The sequence below is a fragment of the Ranitomeya imitator genome, chromosome 1 (genome assembly GCF_032444005.1).
Source record: "Ranitomeya imitator isolate aRanImi1 chromosome 1, aRanImi1.pri, whole genome shotgun sequence".
NCBI lineage: Eukaryota > Metazoa > Chordata > Amphibia > Anura > Dendrobatidae > Ranitomeya > Ranitomeya imitator.
This window is the reverse complement of record NC_091282.1, coordinates 948522205-948542838: the sequence shown is the minus strand read 5'-3', so window position 1 is coordinate 948542838 and position 20634 is coordinate 948522205.

Sequence of the window (20634 nt, the reverse complement as noted above, 5' to 3'; positions counted from 1 at the left end):
CTAAGCCAAAGGCTCGGTCCGGAACCAGCTGATGGTGCTGGAACCAGGTGGTGGACCCGAAGGCCCACAGGAGAGGAGAGAACAGCTAGGCCGCGAGGCAGCCGCAGTTACCGAACCCCAACAGTCCTACAGGGGGAGCTGGGCCTACTGGCACTACAGAACCAGCCTTGACTACCAGTTCACGCAGCCCACATAGGAAGCTCCTAAACTGGAGGCACCCTGGAGTTGGCTAACCCGACCGCACCACGACGGGGCAAGCATAGGCGTCTCAGTGAGCTTGACACTACCCGGAAACAGCTGACGGTGCTGAAACCAGGTTTGGCACGAGGGAGTACCTGTGACAAAAACACTGCCGAGAACCAGCTGGCGGTGCTGGAACCCAGATGCGTTGCCCCAGTGTGCAAGAGCCAATGGCACGACCGAGGACCAGCTGACGGTGCTGGAACCCGGTTACTAAGCTGTAGGTGCCCGCGCTTAAAAGCACTACCAAGGACCGCCTGACGTTGGCGGAACTCGGATACCCAGGAGGAGGCACCTAAGCCAAAGGCTCGGCCCGGAACCAGCTGACGGTGCTGGAACCAGGTGGTGGACCCCAAGGCCCACAGGAGAGGAGAGAACAGCTAGGCCGCGAGGCAGCCGCAGTTACCGAACCCCAACAGTCCTACAGGGGGAGCTGGGCCTACTGGCACTACAGAACCAGCCTTGACTACCAGTTCACGCAGCCCACATAGGAAGCTCCTAAACTGGAGGCACCCTGGAGTTGGCTAACCCGACCGCACCACGACGGGGCAAGCATAGGCGTCTCAGTGAGCTTGACACTACCCGGAAACAGCTGACGGTGCTGGAACCAGGTTTGGCACGAGGGAGTACCTGTGACAAAAACACTGCCGAGAACCAGCTGGCGGTGCTGGAACCCAGATGCGTTGCCCCAGTGTGCAAGAGCCAATGGCACGACCGAGGACCAGCTGACGGTGCTGGAATCCGGTTACTAAGCTGCAGGTGCCCGCGCTTAAAAGCACTACCAAGGACCGCCTGACGTTGGCGGAACTCGGATACCCAGGAGGAGGCACCTAAGCCAAAGGCTCGGCCCGGAACCAGCTGACGGTGCTGGAACCAGGTGCTGGACCCCAAGGCCCACAGGAGAGGAGAGAACAGCTAGGCCACGAGGCAGCCGCAGTTACCGAACCCCAACAGTCCTACAGGGGGAGCTGGGCCTACTGGCACTACAGAACCAGCCTTGACTACCAGTTCACGCAGCCCACATAGGAAGCTCCTAAACTGGAGGCACCCTGGAGTTGGCTAACCCGACCGCACCACGACGGGGCAAGCATAGGCGTCTCAGTGAGCTTGACACTACCCGGAAACAGCTGACGGTGCTGAAACCAGGTTTGGCACGAGGGAGTACCTGTGACAAAAACACTGCCGAGAACCAGCTGGCGGTGCTGGAACCCAGATGCGTTGCCCCAGTGTGCAAGAGCCAATGGTACGACCGAGGACCAGCTGACGGTGCTGGAACCCAGTTACTAAGCTGTAGGTGCCCGCGCTTAAAAGCACTACCAAGGACCGCCTGACGTTGGCGGTACTCGAATACCCAGGAGGAGGCACCTAAGCCAAAGGCTCGGCCCGGAACCAGCTGACGGTGCTGGAACCAGGTGGTGGACCCCAAGGCCCACAGGAGAGGAGAGAACAGCTAGGCCGCGAGGCAGCCGCAGTTACCGAACCCCAACAGTCCTACAGGGGGAGCTGGGCCTACTGGCACTACAGAACCAGCCTTGACTACCAGTTCACGCAGCCCACATAGGAAGCTCCTAAACTGGAGGCACCCTGGAGTTGGCTAACCCGACCGCACCACGACGGGGCAAGCTGTTGTGAATTCTGTGGCTGAATTCACTCCTGTGGTCACAAGTGGTACTGCAGCTTCTGAGCTTCCTCCCTCAGGTGTTCTGGTGAGCTCGTTAACTGCTTCATTACTTAACTCCGCCTGATGCTGCTATCCTTGCTCCTTGTCAATGTTTCAGTGTTTGATCTGAGCTTCTCCTGATTGTTCCTGTGACCTGCTGCTCTGTATATCTGTATAGCTAAGTGCTTTTTGCTTTTTTGTTGCTTTTTTTCTGTCCAGCTTGTCTTTTGTTTTGCTGGAAGCTCTGAGACGCAAAGGGTGTACCGCCGTGCCGTTAGTTCGGCACGGTGGGTTTTATTTTGCCCCCTTTGCGTGGTTTTGCTTTAGGGTTTTTTGTAGACTGCAAAGTTCGCTTTACTGTCCTCGCTCTGTCCTAGAATATCGGGCCCCACTTTGCTGAATCTATTTCATCCCTACGTTTTGTCTTTTCATCTTACTCACAGTCATTATATGTGGGGGGCTGCCTTTTCCTTTGGGGAATTTCTCTGGGGGCAAGTCAGGCCTATTTTTCTATCTTCAGGCTAGCTAGTTTCTTAGGCTGTGCCGAGTTGCCTAGGTAGTTGTTAGGCGCAATCCACAGCCGCTTTTAGTTGTGTTTAGGATAGCATCAGGTGTGCAGTCTACAGAGTTTCCACGTCTCAGAGCTCGTTCTTGTATTTTTGGGTATTTGTCAGATCACTGTGTGCGCTCTGATCGCTAAGCACACTGTGTTTCTGGATTGCCTTCATAACACCTGTCATTAGCAAACATAACAGTACAAGGAGCCCAACTAATGATTCTCAATAGAGGGAAAGAAAAAGTTCTGACATCCTTTTTTTTTTTTCTGCTCTGTGTTCACTTTTTTTTTTCCCCTAGACATTTGGGTGATTCTGGACACAGGTGTGGACATGGATATTCAGGGTCTGTGCTCTTCAATGGATAATCTCGTTATAAATGTACAAAAAATTCAAGATACTATTGATCAGAAATCTATGTTAGAACCAAGAATTCCTATTCCTGATTTGTTTTTTGGAGATAGAACTAAGTTTCTAAGTTTCAAAAATAATTGTAAGCTATTTCTGGCCTTGAAACCTCATTCTTCTGGCAATCCTATTCAACAGGTTTTGATTATTATTTCTTTTTTGCGCGGCGACCCTCAAGACTGGGCATTTTCTCTTGCGCCAGGAGACCCTGCATTGAGTAGTGTCGATGCGTTTTTCCTGGCACTCGGATTGCTGTACGATGAGCCTAATTCAGTGGATCAGGCTGAGAAAAATTTGCTGGCTTTGTGCCAGGGTCAGGATGATATAGAAGTATATTGTCAGAAATTTAGGAAATGGTCAGTACTCACTCAGTGGAATGAATCTGCGCTGGCAGCTTTGTTCAGAAAGGGTCTCTCTGAGGCTCTTAAGGATGTCATGGTGGGATTTCCTATGCCTGCTGGTTTGAATGAGTCTTTGTCTTTGGCCATTCAGATCGGTCGACGCTTGCACGAGCGTAAATCTGTGCACCATTTGGCGGTACTGCCTGAGGTTAAACCTGAGCCTATGCAGTGCGATAGGACTATGACTAGAGTTGAACGGCAGGAATACAGACGTCTGAATGGTCTGTGTTTCTACTGTGGTGATTCCACTCATGCTATTTCTGATTGTCCTAAGCGCACTAAGCGGTCCGCTAGGTCTGCCGTCATTGGTACTGTACAGTCCAAATTCCTTCTGTCCATTACCTTGATATGCTCTTTGTCGTCGTTTTCTGTCATGGCGTTTGTGGATTCGGGCGCTGCCCTGAATCTGATGGATTTGGATTATGCTAAACGTTGTGGGTTTTTCTTGGAGCCTTTGCGGTGTCCTATTCCATTGAGAGGAATTGATGCTACACCTTTGGCCAAGAATAAACCTCAATACTGGGCCCAGCTGACCATGTGCATGGCTCCTGCACATCAGGAAGTTATTCGCTTTCTGGTGTTGCACAATCTGCATGATGTGGTCGTGTTGGGGTTGCCATGGCTACAAACCCATAATCCAGTATTGGATTGGAATTCCATGTCGGTATCCAGCTGGGGTTGTCAGGGGGTACATGGTGATGTTCCATTTTTGTCGATTTCGTCATCCACCCCTTCTGAGGTTCCTGAGTTCTTGTCTGATTACCGGGATTTATTTGATGAGCCCAAGTCCGATACCCTACCTCCGCATAGGGATTGTGATTGTGCTATCAATTTGATTCCTGGTAGTAAATTCCCTAAAGGTCGATTATTTAATTTATCCGTGCCCGAACACGCCGCTATGCGCAGTTATGTGAAGGAATCCCTGGAGAAGGGACATATTCGCCCATCGTCATCACCACTGGGAGCAGGGTTCTTCTTTGTAGCCAAGAAGGATGGTTCGCTGAGACCGTGTATTGATTACCGCCTTCTTAATAAGATCACTGTTAAATTTCAGTATCCCTTGCCATTGTTATCTGACTTGTTTGCTCGGATTAAGGGGGCTAGTTGGTTCACTAAGATAGATCTTCGTGGTGCGTATAATCTGGTGAGAATCAGGCAAGGAGATGAATGGAAAACTGCATTCAATACGCCCGAGGGTCATTTTGAGTATCTAGTGATGCCGTTCGGACTTGCCAATGCTCCATCTGTGTTTCAGTCTTTTATGCATGACATCTTCCGTGAGTATCTGGATAAATTCCTGATTGTTTACTTGGATGACATTTTGATCTTCTCAGATGATTGGGAGTCTCATGTGAAGCAGGTCAGAATGGTTTTTCAGGTCCTGCGTGCTAACTCTTTGTTTGTGAAGGGATCAAAGTGTCTCTTCGGTGTGCAGAAAGTTTCATTTTTGGGGTTCATCTTTACCCCTTCTACTATCGAGATGGATCCAGTTAAGGTCCAAGCCATCCAGGATTGGATTCAGCCGACATCTCTGAAAAGTCTGCAAAAGTTCCTGGGCTTTGCTAATTTTTATCGTCGCTTCATCTGTAATTTTTCTAGCATTGCCAAACCATTGACCGATTTGACCAAGAAGGGTGCTGATTTGGTTAATTGGTCTTCTGCTGCTGTGGAAGCTTTTCAGGAGTTGAAGCGTCGTTTTTGTTCTGCCCCTGTGTTGTGTCAGCCAGATGTTTCTCTTCCGTTCCAGGTCGAGGTTGATGCTTCTGAGATTGGAGCAGGGGCGGTTTTGTCACAGAGAGGTTCTGATTGCTCAGTGATGAAACCATGTGCTTTCTTTTCCAGGAAGTTTTCGCCCGCTGAGCGTAATTATGATGTGGGCAATCGAGAGTTGCTGGCCATGAAGTGGGCATTCGAGGAGTGGCGTCATTGGCTTGAAGGAGCTAAGCATCGCGTGGTGGTATTGACTGATCATAAGAACTTGACTTATCTCGAGTCTGCCAAGCGCTTGAATCCTAGACAGGCCCGTTGGTCGTTATTTTTTGCCCGCTTCGACTTTGTGATTTCGTACCTTCCGGGCTCTAAAAATGTGAAGGCGGATGCTCTGTCTAGGAGTTTTGTGCCCGACTCTCCGGGTTTATCTGAGCCAGCAGGTATCCTCAAGGAAGGAGTCATTGTGTCTGCCATCTCCCCTGATTTGCGGCGGGTGCTGCAAAAATTTCAGGCGAATAAACCTGATCGTTGTCCAGCAGAGAAACTGTTCGGCCCTGATAGGTGGACTAATAAACTTATCTCTGAACTTCATTGTTTGGTGTTGGCTGGTCATCCTGGAATCTTTGGTACCAGAGAGTTAGTGGCTAGATCCTTCTGGTGGCCATCTCTGTCACGGGATGTACGTACTTTTGTGCAGTCCTGTGGGATTTGTGCTAGGGCTAAGCCCTGCTGTTCTCGTGCCAGTGGGTTGCTTTTGCCCTTGCCGGTCCCAAAGAGGCCTTGGACACATATTTCGATGGATTTCATTTCTGACCTTCCCGTTTCTCAAAAGATGTCAGTCATTTGGGTGGTCTGTGATCGCTTTTCTAAAATGGTCCATCTGGTGCCCTTGGCTAAATTGCCTTCCTCCTCTGATTTGGTACCTTTGTTCTTTCAGCATGTGGTTCGGTTGCATGGCATTCCTGAGAATATTGTTTCTGACAGAGGTTCCCAGTTTGTTTCAAGGTTTTGACGAGCCTTTTGTGGTAGGATGGGCATTGACCTATCCTTTTCCTCGGCTTTCCATCCTCGTTTCTCTTCAGGACAGGTTGAGTCTTCGGACTGTCCTGGTGTGGATTCTGTGGTGGATAGGTTGCAGCAGATCTGGACTCAGGTAGTGGACAATTTGATCTTGTCCCAGGAGAAAGCTCAACTTTTCGCTAATCGCAGACGCCGTGTGGGTCCCCGACTTCGTGTTGGGGATCTGTTTTGGTTATCTTCTCGTCATATTCCTATGAAGGTTTCCTCTCCTAAATTTAAACCTCGTTTTATTGGTCCGTATAGGATTTCTGAGGTTCTCAATCCTGTGTCTTTTCGTTTGACCCTCCCAGACTCCTTTTCCATACATAATGTATTCCATAGGTCGTTGTTGCGGAGATACGTGGCACCTATGGTTCCATCTGTTGAGCCTCCTGCCCCGGTTTTGGTGGAGGGGGAATTGGAGTATATTGTGGAGAAGATTTTGGATTCTCGTGTTTCTAGACGGAAACTCCAGTATCTGGTTAAATGGAAGGGTTATGCTCAGGAAGATAATTCCTGGGTTTTTGCCTCTGATGTTCATGCTTCCGATCTTGTTCGTGCCTTTCATGCGGCTCATCCTGGTCGGCCTGGGGGCTCTGGTGAGGGTTCGGTGACCCCTCCTCAAGGGGGGGGTACTGTTGTGAATTCTGTGGCTGAATTCACTCCTGTGGTCACAAGTGGTACTGCAGCTTCTGAGCTTCCTCCCTCAGGTGTTCTGGTGAGCTCGTTAACTGCTTCATTACTTAACTCCGCCTGATGCTGCTATCCTTGCTCCTTGTCAATGTTTCAGTGTTTGATCTGAGCTTCTCCTGATTGTTCCTGTGACCTGCTGCTCTGTATAGCTAAGTGCTTTTTGCTTTTTTGTTGCTTTTTTTCTGTCCAGCTTGTCTTTTGTTTTGCTGGAAGCTCTGAGACGCAAAGGGTGTACCGCCGTGCCGTTAGTTCGGCACGGTGGTTTTTTTTTGCCCCCTTTGCGTGGTTTTGCTTTAGGGTTTTTTGTAGACTGCAAAGTTCGCTTTACTGTCCTCGCTCTGTCCTAGAATATCGGGCCCCACTTTGCTGAATCTATTTCATCCCTACGTTTTGTCTTTTCATCTTACTCACAGTCATTATATGTGGGGGGCTGCCTTTTCCTTTGGGGAATTTCTCTGGGGCAAGTCAGGCCTATTTTTCTATCTTCAGGCTAGCTAGTTTCTTAGGCTGTGCCGAGTTGCCTAGGTAGTTGTTAGGCGCAATCCACAGCCGCTTTTAGTTGTGTTTAGGATAGGATCAGGTGTGCAGTCTACAGAGTTTCCACGTCTTAGAGCTCGTTCTTGTATTTTTGGGTATTTGTCAGATCACTGTGTGCGCTCTGATCGCTAAGCACACTGTGTTTCTGGATTGCCTTCATAACACCTGTCATTAGCAAACATAACAGCAAGCATAGGCGTCTCAGTGAGCTTGACACTACCCAGAAACAGCTGACGGTGCTGGAACCAGGTTTGGCACGAGGGAGTACCTGTGACAAAAACACTGCCGAGAACCAGCTGGCGGTGCTGGAACCCAGATGCGTTGCCCCAGTGTGCAAGAGCCAATGGCACGACCGAGGAGCAGCTGACGGTGCTGGAACCCGGTTACTAAGCTGTAGGTGCCCGCGCTTAAAAGCACTACCAAGGACCGTCTGACGTTGGCGGAACTCGGATACCCAGGAGGAGGCACCTAAGCCAAAGGCTCGGCCCGGAACCAGCTGTCGGTGCTGGAACCAGGTGGTGGACCCCAAGGCCCACAGGAGAGGAGAGAACAGCTAGGCCGCGAGGCAGCCGCAGTTACCGAACCCCAACAGTCCTACAGGGGGAGCTGGGCCTACTGGCACTACAGAACCAGCCTTGACTACCAGTTCACGCAGCCCACATAGGAAGCTCCTAAACTGGAGGCTCCCTGGAGTTGGCTAACCCGACCGCACCACGACGGGGCAAGCATAGGCGTCTCAGTGAGCTTGACACTACCCGGAAACAGCTGACGGTGCTGGAACCAGGTTTGGCACGAGGGAGTACCTGTGACAAAAACACTGCCGAGAACCAGCTGGCGGTGCTGGAACCCAGATGCGTTGCCCCAGTGTGCAAGAGCCAATGGCACGACCGAGGACCAGCTGACGGTGCTGGAATCCGGTTACTAAGCTGTAGGTGCCCGCGCTTAAAAGCACTACCAAGGACCGCCTGACGTTGGCGGAACTCGGATACCCAGGAGGAGGCACCTAAGCCAAAGGCTCGGCCCGGAACCAGCTGACGGTGCTGGAACCAGGTGCTGGACCCCAAGGCCCACAGGAGAGGAGAGAACAGCTAGGCCACGAGGCAGCCGCAGTTACCGAACCCCAACAGTCCTACAGGGGGAGCTGGGCCTACTGGCACTACAGAACCAGCCTTGACTACCAGTTCACGCAGCCCACATAGGAAGCTCCTAAACTGGAGGCACCCTGGAGTTGGCTAACCCGACCGCACCACGACGGGGCAAGCATAGGCGTCTCAGTGAGCTTGACACTACCCGGAAACAGCTGACGGTGCTGAAACCAGGTTTGGCACGAGGGAGTACCTGTGACAAAAACACTGCCGAGAACCAGCTGGCGGTGCTGGAACCCAGATGCGTTGCCCCAGTGTGCAAGAGCCAATGGTACGACCGAGGACCAGCTGACGGTGCTGGAACCCGGTTACTAAGCTGTAGGTGCCCGCGCTTAAAAGCACTACCAAGGACCGCCTGACGTTGGCGGTACTCGAATACCCAGGAGGAGGCACCTAAGCCAAAGGCTCGGCCCGGAACCAGCTGACGGTGCTGGAACCAGGTGGTGGACCCCAAGGCCCACAGGAGAGGAGAGAACAGCTAGGCCGCGAGGCAGCCGCAGTTACCGAACCCCAACAGTCCTACAGGGGGAGCTGGGCCTACTGGCACTACAGAACCAGCCTTGACTACCAGTTCACGCAGCCCACATAGGAAGCTCCTAAACTGGAGGCACCCTGGAGTTGGCTAACCCGACCGCACCACGACGGGGCAAGCTGTTGTGAATTCTGTGGCTGAATTCACTCCTGTGGTCACAAGTGGTACTGCAGCTTCTGAGCTTCCTCCCTCAGGTGTTCTGGTGAGCTCGTTAACTGCTTCATTACTTAACTCCGCCTGATGCTGCTATCCTTGCTCCTTGTCAATGTTTCAGTGTTTGATCTGAGCTTCTCCTGATTGTTCCTGTGACCTGCTGCTCTGTATATCTGTATAGCTAAGTGCTTTTTGCTTTTTTGTTGCTTTTTTTCTGTCCAGCTTGTCTTTTGTTTTGCTGGAAGCTCTGAGACGCAAAGGGTGTACCGCCGTGCCGTTAGTTCGGCACGGTGGGTTTTATTTTGCCCCCTTTGCGTGGTTTTGCTTTAGGGTTTTTTGTAGACTGCAAAGTTCGCTTTACTGTCCTCGCTCTGTCTTAGAATATCGGGCCCCACTTTGCTGAATCTATTTCATCCCTACGTTTTGTCTTTTCATCTTACTCACAGTCATTATATGTGGGGGGCTGCCTTTTCCTTTGGGGAATTTCTCTGGGGGCAAGTCAGGCCTATTTTTCTATCTTCAGGCTAGCTAGTTTCTTAGGCTGTGCCGAGTTGCCTAGGTAGTTGTTAGGCGCAATCCACAGCCGCTTTTAGTTGTGTTTAGGATAGCATCAGGTGTGCAGTCTACAGAGTTTCCACGTCTCAGAGCTCGTTCTTGTATTTTTGGGTATTTGTCAGATCACTGTGTGCGCTCTGATCGCTAAGCACACTGTGTTTCTGGATTGCCTTCATAACACCTGTCATTAGCAAACATAACAGTACAAGGAGCCCAACTAATGATTCTCAATAGAGGGAAAGAAAAAGTTCTGACATCCTTTTTTTTTTTTCTGCTCTGTGTTCACTTTTTTTTTTCCCCTAGACATTTGGGTGATTCTGGACACAGGTGTGGACATGGATATTCAGGGTCTGTGCTCTTCAATGGATAATCTCGTTATAAATGTACAAAAAATTCAAGATACTATTGATCAGAAATCTATGTTAGAACCAAGAATTCCTATTCCTGATTTGTTTTTTGGAGATAGAACTAAGTTTCTAAGTTTCAAAAATAATTGTAAGCTATTTCTGGCCTTGAAACCTCATTCTTCTGGCAATCCTATTCAACAGGTTTTGATTATTATTTCTTTTTTGCGCGGCGACCCTCAAGACTGGGCATTTTCTCTTGCGCCAGGAGACCCTGCATTGAGTAGTGTCGATGCGTTTTTCCTGGCACTCGGATTGCTGTACGATGAGCCTAATTCAGTGGATCAGGCTGAGAAAAATTTGCTGGCTTTGTGCCAGGGTCAGGATGATATAGAAGTATATTGTCAGAAATTTAGGAAATGGTCAGTACTCACTCAGTGGAATGAATCTGCGCTGGCAGCTTTGTTCAGAAAGGGTCTCTCTGAGGCTCTTAAGGATGTCATGGTGGGATTTCCTATGCCTGCTGGTTTGAATGAGTCTTTGTCTTTGGCCATTCAGATCGGTCGACGCTTGCACGAGCGTAAATCTGTGCACCATTTGGCGGTACTGCCTGAGGTTAAACCTGAGCCTATGCAGTGCGATAGGACTATGACTAGAGTTGAACGGCAGGAATACAGACGTCTGAATGGTCTGTGTTTCTACTGTGGTGATTCCACTCATGCTATTTCTGATTGTCCTAAGCGCACTAAGCGGTCCGCTAGGTCTGCCGTCATTGGTACTGTACAGTCCAAATTCCTTCTGTCCATTACCTTGATATGCTCTTTGTCGTCGTTTTCTGTCATGGCGTTTGTGGATTCGGGCGCTGCCCTGAATCTGATGGATTTGGATTATGCTAAACGTTGTGGGTTTTTCTTGGAGCCTTTGCGGTGTCCTATTCCATTGAGAGGAATTGATGCTACACCTTTGGCCAAGAATAAACCTCAATACTGGGCCCAGCTGACCATGTGCATGGCTCCTGCACATCAGGAAGTTATTCGCTTTCTGGTGTTGCACAATCTGCATGATGTGGTCGTGTTGGGGTTGCCATGGCTACAAACCCATAATCCAGTATTGGATTGGAATTCCATGTCGGTATCCAGCTGGGGTTGTCAGGGGGTACATGGTGATGTTCCATTTTTGTCGATTTCGTCATCCACCCCTTCTGAGGTTCCTGAGTTCTTGTCTGATTACCGGGATTTATTTGATGAGCCCAAGTCCGATACCCTACCTCCGCATAGGGATTGTGATTGTGCTATCAATTTGATTCCTGGTAGTAAATTCCCTAAAGGTCGATTATTTAATTTATCCGTGCCCGAACACGCCGCTATGCGCAGTTATGTGAAGGAATCCCTGGAGAAGGGACATATTCGCCCATCGTCATCACCACTGGGAGCAGGGTTCTTCTTTGTAGCCAAGAAGGATGGTTCGCTGAGACCGTGTATTGATTACCGCCTTCTTAATAAGATCACTGTTAAATTTCAGTATCCCTTGCCATTGTTATCTGACTTGTTTGCTCGGATTAAGGGGGCTAGTTGGTTCACTAAGATAGATCTTCGTGGTGCGTATAATCTGGTGAGAATCAGGCAAGGAGATGAATGGAAAACTGCATTCAATACGCCCGAGGGTCATTTTGAGTATCTAGTGATGCCGTTCGGACTTGCCAATGCTCCATCTGTGTTTCAGTCTTTTATGCATGACATCTTCCGTGAGTATCTGGATAAATTCCTGATTGTTTACTTGGATGACATTTTGATCTTCTCAGATGATTGGGAGTCTCATGTGAAGCAGGTCAGAATGGTTTTTCAGGTCCTGCGTGCTAACTCTTTGTTTGTGAAGGGATCAAAGTGTCTCTTCGGTGTGCAGAAAGTTTCATTTTTGGGGTTCATCTTTACCCCTTCTACTATCGAGATGGATCCAGTTAAGGTCCAAGCCATCCAGGATTGGATTCAGCCGACATCTCTGAAAAGTCTGCAAAAGTTCCTGGGCTTTGCTAATTTTTATCGTCGCTTCATCTGTAATTTTTCTAGCATTGCCAAACCATTGACCGATTTGACCAAGAAGGGTGCTGATTTGGTTAATTGGTCTTCTGCTGCTGTGGAAGCTTTTCAGGAGTTGAAGCGTCGTTTTTGTTCTGCCCCTGTGTTGTGTCAGCCAGATGTTTCTCTTCCGTTCCAGGTCGAGGTTGATGCTTCTGAGATTGGAGCAGGGGCGGTTTTGTCACAGAGAGGTTCTGATTGCTCAGTGATGAAACCATGTGCTTTCTTTTCCAGGAAGTTTTCGCCCGCTGAGCGTAATTATGATGTGGGCAATCGAGAGTTGCTGGCCATGAAGTGGGCATTCGAGGAGTGGCGTCATTGGCTTGAAGGAGCTAAGCATCGCGTGGTGGTATTGACTGATCATAAGAACTTGACTTATCTCGAGTCTGCCAAGCGCTTGAATCCTAGACAGGCCCGTTGGTCGTTATTTTTTGCCCGCTTCGACTTTGTGATTTCGTACCTTCCGGGCTCTAAAAATGTGAAGGCGGATGCTCTGTCTAGGAGTTTTGTGCCCGACTCTCCGGGTTTATCTGAGCCAGCAGGTATCCTCAAGGAAGGAGTCATTGTGTCTGCCATCTCCCCTGATTTGCGGCGGGTGCTGCAAAAATTTCAGGCGAATAAACCTGATCGTTGTCCAGCAGAGAAACTGTTCGGCCCTGATAGGTGGACTAATAAACTTATCTCTGAACTTCATTGTTTGGTGTTGGCTGGTCATCCTGGAATCTTTGGTACCAGAGAGTTAGTGGCTAGATCCTTCTGGTGGCCATCTCTGTCACGGGATGTACGTACTTTTGTGCAGTCCTGTGGGATTTGTGCTAGGGCTAAGCCCTGCTGTTCTCGTGCCAGTGGGTTGCTTTTGCCCTTGCCGGTCCCAAAAAGGCCTTGGACACATATTTCGATGGATTTCATTTCTGACCTTCCCGTTTCTCAAAAGATGTCAGTCATTTGGGTGGTCTGTGATCGCTTTTCTAAAATGGTCCATCTGGTGCCCTTGGCTAAATTGCCTTCCTCCTCTGATTTGGTACCTTTGTTCTTTCAGCATGTGGTTCGGTTGCATGGCATTCCTGAGAATATTGTTTCTGACAGAGGTTCCCAGTTTGTTTCAAGGTTTTGACGAGCCTTTTGTGGTAGGATGGGCATTGACCTATCCTTTTCCTCGGCTTTCCATCCTCGTTTCTCTTCAGGACAGGTTGAGTCTTCGGACTGTCCTGGTGTGGATTCTGTGGTGGATAGGTTGCAGCAGATCTGGACTCAGGTAGTGGACAATTTGATCTTGTCCCAGGAGAAAGCTCAACTTTTCGCTAATCGCAGACGCCGTGTGGGTCCCCGACTTCGTGTTGGGGATCTGTTTTGGTTATCTTCTCGTCATATTCCTATGAAGGTTTCCTCTCCTAAATTTAAACCTCGTTTTATTGGTCCGTATAGGATTTCTGAGGTTCTCAATCCTGTGTCTTTTCGTTTGACCCTCCCAGACTCCTTTTCCATACATAATGTATTCCATAGGTCGTTGTTGCGGAGATACGTGGCACCTATGGTTCCATCTGTTGAGCCTCCTGCCCCGGTTTTGGTGGAGGGGGAATTGGAGTATATTGTGGAGAAGATTTTGGATTCTCGTGTTTCTAGACGGAAACTCCAGTATCTGGTTAAATGGAAGGGTTATGCTCAGGAAGATAATTCCTGGGTTTTTGCCTCTGATGTTCATGCTTCCGATCTTGTTCGTGCCTTTCATGCGGCTCATCCTGGTCGGCCTGGGGGCTCTGGTGAGGGTTCGGTGACCCCTCCTCAAGGGGGGGTACTGTTGTGAATTCTGTGGCTGAATTCACTCCTGTGGTCACAAGTGGTACTGCAGCTTCTGAGCTTCCTCCCTCAGGTGTTCTGGTGAGCTCGTTAACTGCTTCATTACTTAACTCCGCCTGATGCTGCTATCCTTGCTCCTTGTCAATGTTTCAGTGTTTGATCTGAGCTTCTCCTGATTGTTCCTGTGACCTGCTGCTCTGTATAGCTAAGTGCTTTTTGCTTTTTTGTTGCTTTTTTTCTGTCCAGCTTGTCTTTTGTTTTGCTGGAAGCTCTGAGACGCAAAGGGTGTACCGCCGTGCCGTTAGTTCGGCACGGTGGTTTTTTTTTGCCCCCTTTGCGTGGTTTTGCTTTAGGGTTTTTTGTAGACTGCAAAGTTCGCTTTACTGTCCTCGCTCTGTCCTAGAATATCGGGCCCCACTTTGCTGAATCTATTTCATCCCTACGTTTTGTCTTTTCATCTTACTCACAGTCATTATATGTGGGGGGCTGCCTTTTCCTTTGGGGAATTTCTCTGGGGCAAGTCAGGCCTATTTTTCTATCTTCAGGCTAGCTAGTTTCTTAGGCTGTGCCGAGTTGCCTAGGTAGTTGTTAGGCGCAATCCACAGCCGCTTTTAGTTGTGTTTAGGATAGGATCAGGTGTGCAGTCTACAGAGTTTCCACGTCTTAGAGCTCGTTCTTGTATTTTTGGGTATTTGTCAGATCACTGTGTGCGCTCTGATCGCTAAGCACACTGTGTTTCTGGATTGCCTTCATAACACCTGTCATTAGCAAACATAACAGCAAGCATAGGCGTCTCAGTGAGCTTGACACTACCCAGAAACAGCTGACGGTGCTGGAACCAGGTTTGGCACGAGGGAGAACCTGTGACAAAAACACTGCCGAGAACCAGCTGGCGGTGCTGGAACCCAGATGCGTTGCCCCAGTGTGCAAGAGCCAATGGCACGACCGAGGAGCAGCTGACGGTGCTGGAACCCGGTTACTAAGCTGTAGGTGCCCGCGCTTAAAAGCACTACCAAGGACCGTCTGACGTTGGCGGAACTCGGATACCCAGGAGGAGGCACCTAAGCCAAAGGCTCGGCCCGGAACCAGCTGTCGGTGCTGGAACCAGGTGGTGGACCCCAAGGCCCACAGGAGAGGAGAGAACAGCTAGGCCGCGAGGCAGCCGCAGTTACCGAACCCCAACAGTCCTACAGGGGGAGCTGGGCCTACTGGCACTACAGAACCAGCCTTGACTACCAGTTCACGCAGCCCACATAGGAAGCTCCTAAACTGGAGGCACCCTGGAGTTGGCTAACCCGACCGCACCACGACGGGGCAAGCATAGGCGTCTCAGTGAGCTTGACACTACCCGGAAACAGCTGACGGTGCTGGAACCAGGTTTGGCACGAGGGAGTACCTGTGACAAAAACACTGCCGAAAACCAGCTGGCGGTGCTGGAACCCGGATGCGTTGCCTATCAAAGATTGTCTTCCTACAGCCCCAACTAGCGGTGTTGGAGCAAAGGGTAAGCAGGGGGAGCAGAGTGTAGGCCGAAGCCTGCACTGGAGTCAGCTTTGTGTCTGTGTTGCGTTTGCAGGACACTTTGCCGGCTACACAGTGGGGGAACAGCAGGCGGTGCTGAACCCCACTAACACATTGGCTGAAGTTTTTCTCTGTGCAGCTAGCTCTTCCGGGCAAAAACTAGCGGTGTTATAGCCCAGGGGCAGCAGGAGGAGGAGAGGAGCAGAGTGTAGGCCGAAGCCTAGTTGAACCAATTTCAAAGGTAACCTTTAACCCCCCCTCAGGTGTTACAAAGTACAAAAGCCACACCTTGTGCAGCATTAATGCTGCACAAGTAAAAGGTTGCTCTATTAATTTTTCTACTTGCACACGCTGAATGCAACACGTACACAATTTAGCCCATTCTACAGTCAAACTGTAGTTGAGGCGTGACTTGTATTTTTAAGGAGACGCAGCATAGGTGTCCCAAATAACGCCTTTGTGCTTGGCGCAGCTTCCTGAGCATTGTTTTTTGCTGTACAGGAGTCTGCGCTCTTGTGTTATTCCTTGGCAATGCCCTCTTAACGCTGCCCGTCTTATGACCTCATTTCATGTTGGCCGCTGCGGTTAACGATGGCCATAAATCCCAGACCCACAGTGCCCTTACATAAAGTCACACTGCGGTGCTGGGATTCGTGGCCTTGAGCAGTAAATATTTTCGATGCTCACACACGTCCTTAAACCTGCTTCAGACTGGGTGGCCTCTGCTGATCCCTTTTCGCATGCCACGGCCATGAGGCCGCACAGTCTGAAGAAGGCGGAAGGAGATGAGTGACGACAGGCGAACATATGCACTGCTCATGCCCATAAACCACACCCTCGCTGACAAAATAAATAAGACAACGAGGGGCGTTGTTTCACGCAGGGCGGATGCACAGGCGCAGCCAGCTAACCATGATGTCAAAAGATGGGAAGCGCTACCAAGGGGGGTGCTGCGTATCATTAGAAAGGAAAGTCACACCTCAGGGACAGTGGAATGGTCTCAATGATACACATTTTGTACGTGTTGAGTTCCACGTGGGCAAGGAGAAAACGTCAGCCACCTTGTACAAATGCAGCAGTACTGCTGAACAAGGTGGCTGTTATACATAGAAACACCTGGGGGTGGGGGCCTTCAATTTCAGTTCATGTGCCTGCATGGCGTTTGCAGGTCACGTTGCCGGCTACACAGCTGGGGAACAGCTGGCGGTGCTGAACCCCACTAACACATTGGCGGGTGTTTTTCTCTGTGCACCTAGCACTTCCAGGCTACAACTGGCGGTGTTATAGCCCAGGGTCAGCAGGAGGAGGAGAGGAGCAGAGTGTAAGCCGAAGCCTAGTTGAACCAATTTCAAAGGTAACCTTTAACCCCCCCTCAGGTGTTGCAAGGTACAAGAGCCACACCTTGTGCAGCATTAATGCTGCACAAGTAAAAGGTTGCTCTCTTAATTTTTCTCCTTGCACACGCTGAATAAAACACGTACACTATTTAGCCCATTCTACTGTAAAACAGTAGTGGAGGCGTGACTTTTCTTTTTAAAGAAAAGCAGCACAGGTGTCGAAAATAACACCTTGGTGCATGGGCGCAGCTTCCTGAGCGTTGTTATTTGCTGTACAGGAGTCTGCGCTCTTGTTATCCCTTGGCCATGCGCTGTGAGCGCTTCCTGTCTTCTGACCTCATTTCATGTCGGCCGTTGCGGTTAGCGATGGACATGAATCCCAGACCCACAGTGTGTTTTCAAAAAATCACACTGTGTGGCTGGGATTCGTGGCCTTGTGCAGTAAATATGTTTGCCGCTCACATATGTCCTTACACCTGCTTCAGACTGGGCGGCCTCAGCTGATCCCTTATTGCCTACCACGGCCAGGAGGCCGCACAGTCTGAAGAAGGCGGAAGGAGATGAGTTAAGACAGGCGAACATATGCACTGCACATGCCCATCAATCACACCCTCGCAGCCAAAATATATGAAACGAGGGGGGTTGTGTCGGGCAGGGCGGACGCACAGGCACAGGCAGCCAACCAATGATGTCAGAAGACGGGCAGCGCTAACAAGGGGGGTGGTGCGTGTCATTAAAAAGGAAAGTCACACCTCAGGGACATTGTAATGGTCTGTAATGAGACACATATTTTACGTGTTTAATTCTACGTGGGCAAGGATAAAAAATCAGCCACCTTGTACAAATGCAGCAGTACTGCTGTACTAGGTGGCTGTTATACATAGAAACACCTGGGGGGGTGGGGCCAGGTTCCCTTTAATTTCAGTTCATGTGCCTGCGTGGCGTTTGCAGGTCACGTTGCCGGCTACACAGCAGGGGAACAGCTGGCATTGCTGAACCCCACTAACACATTGGCTGGTGTTTTTCTCTGTGCAGCTAGCACTTCCGGGCAAAAACTAGCGGTGTTTAAGCCCAGGGTCAGCAGTAGGAGGAGAGGAGCAGAGTGTAGGCCGAAGCCTGCACTGGTGGCAGCTTTTGTTCTGTTGTGCCAGCGTGGCTTGTGCTGGACACGTTGCCGACTACACAGCAGGGGAACAGCTGGCGGTGCTGAACCCCACTGACACATCACCTAGTGTTTTTTCTGTGTAGACAACACTTCCAGGTGGCAACTGACAGTGTTGAAACCCAGGGAATCAAAGAGGAGCAGAGTGTAGGCCAAAGCCTGCAGTGGAGCAAGTTGAAAGGGAACTTTTAACCCCCCCCCAGGCATTTGTTGCTGAAAGAGCCATCTTGTACAGCAGTAATACTGCACATGGAAAATGGTGGCTCCGAAAATTATGCTCCTTGCAAACGCTGAAGTACACACTCATATAATGTGTCCCCTCACACTGTCAAACCGTTCCGTAAGTGGGACTTTCCTTTGTAATGTGACACAGCAAAGCCGTCATTCCAACCCCCTTGGTGCCGTGCGCCACCTCCTCAACGTTGTTTGGTTCTGTCACGGAGCCCGCGCTGTAATGTTATCCCTTGGCCATGCACAGTTAGCGGTGCCCGTCTTCTGACATCATGTAGGTGTCAGGCTGGCAGTGCCTGTGCGTCCAAGCTGCCCGAGATCCAACCTTGCAGTGTCATCTAATGTAGTCCCACTGCGGGCCAGGGATCCATGGGCATGCGCAGTGCATATCATCGCCTCTCACTCACCTCCTTCCTGCTTCTTCAGACTGTGCGGCGTCACGGCCGTGGCATGCTATTAGGGATCAGCTGACGCCGCCTAGTCTGAAGAAGCGTGAAGAAGGGGAGTGAGAGGCTAGTATATGCACTGCGCATGGCCATGGATACCAGGCCCACTGTGGGATCACATTAGACGACACTGCGAGGTGGGATTTCGGGCAGCGTGGACGCACAGGCGCAGCCAGGACGACAACAAATGATGTCAGAGGACGGGCAGCGCAAACTGTGCATGGCCAAGGGATAACATAACAGCGCAGGGTCCATGACGGAATCAAACAACGCTAAGGAGCCAGCGCACGGTGGCAAGGGGATAGCAATGACGGCTGTGCTGCGTCACATTACAAAGGTAAGTCCCACCTCCGGGACGGTTGGACGGTGTGAGGGGACACATTACATGAGTGTGTAGTTCAGCGTTTGCAAGGAGCAAAATTTCAAGAGCGACCTTTCCCTTGTGCAGTATTAGTGCTGCACATGGTGGCTCTTTCAGTAACAAACGCCTAGGGGGGGGGGGACAGGTCCCCTTACATTTTAGTTGTGCCAGCGTGGCGGTCGCATGACACGTTGCCGGATACACAGCTGGGGATCAGCTGACGTTACTGAACCCCAATAACAGAGGAGCGACTGTTGACTGTGCACACAGCACTTCCAGGCACCAACTGGCGGTGTTAGAGCCCAGGGACAGCAGGAGGAGCAGATTGGAGGTATTGCCGCACACACAGCTGGGGATCAGCTGACGTTACTGAACCCCAATAACAGAGGAGCGACTGTTAACTGTGCACACAGCACTTCCAGGCACCAACTGGCGGTGTTAGAGCCCAGGGACAGCAGGAGGAGCAGATTGAAGGTATTGCCGCACACACAGCTGGGGATCAGCTGACGTTACTGAACCCCAATAACAGAGGAGCGACTGTTAACTGTGCACACAGCACTTCCAGGCACCAACTGGCGGTGTTAGAGCCCAGGGACAGCAGGAGGAGCAGATTGGAGGTATTGCCGCACACACAGCTGGGGATCAGCTGACGTTACTGAACCCCAATAACAGAGGAGCGACTGTTAACTGTGCACACAGCACTTCCAGGCACCAACTGGCGGTGTTAGAGCCCAGGGTCAGCAGGAGGAGCAGAGGAACAGAGTGTAGGCCGAAGCCTGATTGGAGCAAGTTGAAAGGGAACCTTTAATCCCCCCCCCAAGACGTTTGTAGCTGAAAGAGCCATCTTGTGCAGCACTAAGGATGCAAAAGGAAAAGGTTGCTCTTTGAAACTATGCTCCTTGCAAACACTGAAGTAAACACTAAAAATGTGTCCCCTTATACCGTTCAACCGTCCCGGAGGTGCGAATTTCCTTCGTAATGGGACACAGCACAGCTGTCATTCCTATCCCCTTGGTGCCGTGCGCTGCCTCCTCAGCGTTGTTTTAAGCTGTCACGGAGCCTGCGCTGTTCTGTTAGCCCTTGGCCATGCCCAATTAGCGCTGCCTGTCTTCTGACATAATTTGGTGTCAGGCTGTCAGTGCCTGTGCGTCCACGCTGCTCCAGATCCCACCTCGCAGTCTCGTCTAACGTAATCCCACTGCGGGCCTTGGATCCATGGGCATGCACAGTGCATATACTCGACTCTCACTCCCCTCCTTCCCTCTTCTTCAGACTGTGCGGTGTCACGGCCGTGGCATGCTATTAGGGATCAGCTGACGGCGCACAGTCTAAAGAAGGCGGAGGGAAATGAGCGAGAGCCCGAGGGGAAGATATGCACTGCGCATGCCCATGGATCCCAGGCCCGCAGTGTGACTCAATCAGAAGACACTGCGAGGCGGGATCTCGGGCAGCGCGGCCGCACAGGCGCAGCCAGCCTGACACCAAATTATGTCAGAAGACAGGCAGCGCAAATAGGGCATGCCCAAGGGATAACAGAACAGCGCAGGCTCCGTGACAGCTTAAAACAACGCTGAGGAGGCAGCGCATGGCACCAAGGGGGTAGGAATGGCGGCTGTGCTGCGTCACATTACGAAGGAAAGTCCCAGCTCCGGGACGGTATAACGGTATCAGTGAACACATTTTATAAGTGTTAAGTTCTGCGTGTGCAAGGAG